This window comes from Triticum dicoccoides, chromosome 5A (assembly GCF_002162155.2).
Source record: "Triticum dicoccoides isolate Atlit2015 ecotype Zavitan chromosome 5A, WEW_v2.0, whole genome shotgun sequence".
NCBI classification, from domain to species: domain Eukaryota; kingdom Viridiplantae; phylum Streptophyta; class Magnoliopsida; order Poales; family Poaceae; genus Triticum; species Triticum dicoccoides.
The window spans coordinates 192700560-192705725 of record NC_041388.1 but is presented as its reverse complement, the minus strand read 5'-3'; the positions used below and the strand labels follow the sequence as shown (position 1 = coordinate 192705725).

At 41.6% G+C, this 5166-nt stretch overlaps 1 long non-coding RNA gene across 1 annotated transcript; it reads right to left on the bottom strand.

The window, feature by feature from the left end:
* Positions 1-3426: 3426 nt before the first annotated feature.
* Positions 3427-4522, bottom strand: LOC119297129. Its single transcript, XR_005145540.1, has 3 exons — positions 4432-4522; positions 4295-4357; positions 3427-3580 (listed from the first exon to the last, which is right to left on the bottom strand). It is a non-coding gene; the product is annotated as an uncharacterized LOC119297129 (long non-coding RNA).
* Positions 4523-5166: the final 644 nt, after the last annotated feature.

Below are 5166 nucleotides of genomic sequence, written 5' to 3'. Positions count from 1 at the left end.
CATGAGCTTAAACTGGTGTACAAAAGGGCAGTGTACATAAAAATATAAATAGATTTGTAAAAGATAAAAAAAATTGAGCAGTGAAATAAAGTAATAAGGCTTCAAGCAGAAAAACTATAAATAAATAAAGGTTTTACCAAAGCTAGCTCATGCCATTAGCACGAAGTATCCATACCACACAGAAAGCCGGGCTGTACGAATAGCATTGCATAGTCCTTCAGTACACATGAATAAATCGCACACAAGTATACGCGAATGGTGCTACTGGTGTGTGAGAAAATACGAGAAAATGGGTGTACCAATTGGCCGCCTTATGTAAGTCTGAGTAGAAAATGTAAATAGACAACATGTCTAATTTATTAGGAGCAAAAAAACTCAGTTGGACTTGGAGCGCCAGTCCTTCAGACTTCCGATAATAGACTTGATATCATTCTCCAGCGTTGATATCTTCCCTTTAAGAGCCTCCAGTGCCTCTGAAGCTTTCACATTAGCCTCGAGCAAATCTTCATGCAGCTTCTTGGCTTCAGCCTGCTTGGTGGAACGGTCCAACTCCAGTTGCCTGACCCTCTCTCCATATGTAAGCAACTCGGCATTAGCTTCTTGCAGTTGAGCGGAGAGGGCCTCCACACGCTCCTTCTTCTAAGCATGTTTCTCCAGCACAGATGACATCTCTGCTGCTGAGGTTTTCAAAGACGCTTCAATTGATTCAGCCTTGCTCTCTGCTGTAGTAACAAATTCAGACTTTTGCTTTGACTAATCCTCAACTGTTTTGCGGGTTTCCTGCACTGCATCTGAGATTGAAACAAATTTTTCCCAACCTGTGCGGACAGCGGCAATCTGAGGAGCAGTATCACCAACCGGAAGCACAGATCGAACTACCTGGAAAATGTCACGACGTTGAGAATCAGTTAATGTAGGGGTGTCTAAGGCTTCAAAAGCATTCTTCAACACCAAATCGATGGCATCCAGAATTGGCTTCGTAATGGCAGAAATATCCACGGGTGACGCTGAAATATGTGTCATCATTCCTTTGCCTCTAACAAGATTAGAAGCTCCTTCTGTACCACCTTGCAATGTAGAAAGAAGTAAAATTAATAATCTTGGAAACGATGAATAATAATGTCAAAGAGTGGATAAGAGCTGTATAAATCTACCCTGTTCAGAAGTAGACAAAATGTTTAAAACATCAGCGCTCGGAGACAAGTTTGAGTCCAAACTTTGTGAAACAAGGGGGGGATTAAGACCTGAGCTTTATACACCATAATCATCCACATTTAAATTATCTAGATCACCTAGACCATGATCAACCTCTCCACTAAGTATGCCATCGAGATCCACACTACCAAGGTCAGATATGTGGATAGGTCCATCCAATCTAATGGGACTGGAATCATCCTCTTCGTTTAGAGTATCCACCTTCCTTTTAGTGAAAGGCCTCACATCTTCACTTGTAGAGACGAGGGCAGCATCTTCCCCGAGCTCGTGAAGTGAGGGATCGCGAGAAGGACAATCAACAATATCCATTTTCTTTCGCTTCTGTAGAAAGAAATACATGTTAACAAAATATAGGAAACAGGAAGTTGATGTCATAAAACGGGTTAAATCAAGTAATAGTTATTTAACTCACACGTCGGGGTTTCATAGAAGGTTCATCATCCGAAAGAAAAGCATGTAAAATTGGATTCCAATGATCCACAAAAGCCTTCTCCTCTGCCTCGATTTTTTCAAACAGGTCTTTTGATGACTCACTAATACTTCCTTTATGATAAAGAGATCATCCTCTAAAAGAGTACATGTGGGGTAAAGCTTTTTTCCCCTTTTCGCACACATGCTTTTCCTCTCATCGTACGGGATTTTGCCGCACATATTGCCAGACTTGAGGCTATTCAAGATTGTAGAGTGTGGATGTGCAAATTTCCTCCACAAGTTGGTCCAAGCCAGAGAAGCCCTACCTACATAATTAGTGCCAAGGGCATGCTGGATATCCTTTTGGACTGGGTGCAGTAAATGTGACCAGTACGCATACGCAACACCAACATCAGCTTCAGTTAATAGTGATTGCAATGGGTTGTATGGAACCTGTTGATCTAGCTTGAACTGACGAGCTACGCGATCTGGGTGATAGGGTTCGGCTGCACATAGATCGGTGGACTCTGCCGAGAACCTCCAAGGAAGCATTCCCCGACGAATAGAAATGGCAAAGAACCTTTGTAGTTGATCGACCCCTGTCAGGTTGCGCGAGGAATAGGGGCACCATATAATATTATTATGGTTTTCCAAAAACTCATGCGCGGTCTCCGGGGAAAAGACCTTGGGTGGTCGGAACATGGTGCTTAGCATAGCCAGTTGCATAGGAAGTCTCTTCGGAGAAGGAAGTTTTTCCCCTTTGCCTTTGGCCCCAAAAGCTTTCTTCAGATAAAGATGCATCCATCCAATAATATAGTGGATAGACAGAGGTGTCTGTTCAAAGGAAGGCCCAACAGGATTTGTGCTGATACGACGAAGAGCAAGATATAGGGAGGAAAGCGCAAGGGGTGCCAATGATATCTTCCGCCCTAAAGCAATCCAAGACGCCATGACAAGGACGCCAAGGCGAATAAACGGCCCTTCACCAACGACCACAACGCAGCAAAGCCAAAGCGCGACAAAAGCTGCGACATACATACGACTTTTACGAAGACTGGCGGATGGCGAAAAATCAGCCCGCTTGTTGTGGAAATAATCACACCAAGCCTGGAAAGTACCAAATTTTTCTTTATGCTTGCTTTCGGTGGAAAGAACCTCCCACATATCCAAAAGATCAAATAAAAAGTTGGGGTACAAGAGTAATGAAGGATTTAACTTAGTGAGTGACGGGATATATTCTTCGTAGGGTTCGCCAACTATAGGCAGCCCAGCCATAAGTAACATATCAAGCAAAGTGATGGTGCGTTCGCCACATGAGAGCATGAAAGTATTGGTTTGAGGACTCCACCTCTCTAGTAAAGAGCGGAGCAAAGAGGGGCTGACAGAATAATCGCAAAGGGAACAATAAATGGCGCCACGAATGTAGTCCGTATTTTCTTCGCCCCCTTGCAGATTAAAATAATGATTGTTTAAGACCTCAACACCCCATTGAGTATAACCCTTTGGACGTTTGACATACTGTATTTCATGATACTCCCAGCCCAATTTTTGTGATACTATCCTGGTCCCTAAAGTGAAGTCTAGATCAGCTCTAGGAATGGGTGCCATTGGATGGTAACACAAGGCGTGAAACGAATGCTCGGAATGCCATCCACGGGGGAAGAATCCAAAGTTCCCCGTGATAATGTTGAATGGACAAGTACCGGGTTAGCCAATTCATGAGTTGCTGGCTCACACAACTGTTGTTTAGCTAATTCGGATATGGTCAACTGATAGGAGGAAACCAAAGGTTGACCATGCGCCATCTACACACACATATATGAAAATAAAATCACCGGCGTGAATTGAAATAAAGCGTTTCTGAAAGTTAAACATAAAAAGGCTCTATATGTATTACCTGAATTTTCAGGGTGCTCGTTCGTTTTCAGTTAATCGATGAATAACTGAATGCTTCCTGAAAAGAAGGGAGCATAAGTAAAAAAATACGCATGCTCATGTAGGTTAACTGTGCGACGGTCCAAGTTCATACAGAAACTTGCCGGGACGCCAATGATGAGAAAATTCAACTCTGTTATATAATGGCACATTTAATATCTTATAATCCCCACATTTGTGCGATGGACCAAGTCATGAAGACTTGCCGGATTGCCAAATGGGAGACAAGTGGATAACAACAGTTTCATATAATGTTTATCTCTATAGTTGTGCGATGGACGGGGAAAAATCATAGCTCCCAGCACGCCAACTATGAGAGAGATCCATGCCAAATATATGATAATATCTTAAAAAAGGATTGTTATCGCTCTAGGCCACTGAAAAAAATATTATATAGGTATATCTGGCCTCATGGATGTACCACGGACCAAGTTCGTATAGAAGCTTGCCGGCACGTCAACCATGAAACGAGAATCTACAAATATATTATAACATCTTAAAGTTTAAAAAAAATTGTTCTAACTTCAGGCTACTGAAATTTTTGGACATGTATATTTAGTCTCATGGATGTACGCCGGACAAAGTTCGTATAGAAGCTTGCCGGCACGTCAATCATGAAACAAGAATTCCTATAGATCTCAAGTATGATGACAGTAATTAGACAAGATGAACGTCGTAAATAGTGGTCTGAAAGGATACTTATAGGAGACAGGAGAATCACGACGTCACTGACCTTAAGCCCAAAACACATCTGCCTCTACTAAGATCAGCGGATCCAATCGAAACTTGTTTCCTCCTGAAAAAAGGAGATTAATAGGATTATTAGATTAAGAGGAATCTTAAGAAAACAAGGGAAGTAGCAATGCGTACCTGATGGCCGGAAGATCTGAGTTAGGCTAGAGGCAGCCCAGTTGTACGCAGGAAAAATAGTCCTGCTGGTTGATGACGTGAGGAAAAGAGAAAAAAAGGGTGTAGACTCCTGCTAAAACTGCACTTATATGGCGACGAGGCCGGCCGCTGATAACAACTTTCTAGTATTGAGTCCTTATCCGATTAAGCAATCCTAACAAACTTTCAAAGCAGCGTACCACATATACGTGAGGCTAATATCTGGCCGATGATTTTTTTTTTGAATAAATAATAGTATGTGCGTACACCTCCAATGCTATGCCAAATATTAGAAATACGCTCAAAAAAATAAATATATGCATATTTTCGAGCTCTGAATCCGAATATTAATTAAAAAAATGCTCGCATTCAGATCTCGAGGGGCATCTATCGACACCGATTTTGGCCAAAGGAAATATAGTTCGATTAAAACAAATGAATTACTTTAAATGGTGAAAATGATAAAATACACCATTGAGTGTAAACGACCAGGGTGAATTTCCACCGCCTAATACAATACAACAGACACACAAAATAAATTAATAAAAAGAGTCGATATCTGGAAATTTTGCAAAGTGAATAAAGATCTCCATGAAAAATTTGTCCCGACTAAAATCACACATAACTTCCATCCATGCACGCCGTCACCTACGGCGGGTGTCAAATACTTACATAAAATCATAATGTTTTCGAAATATCCACCATAGGGTAAATGCG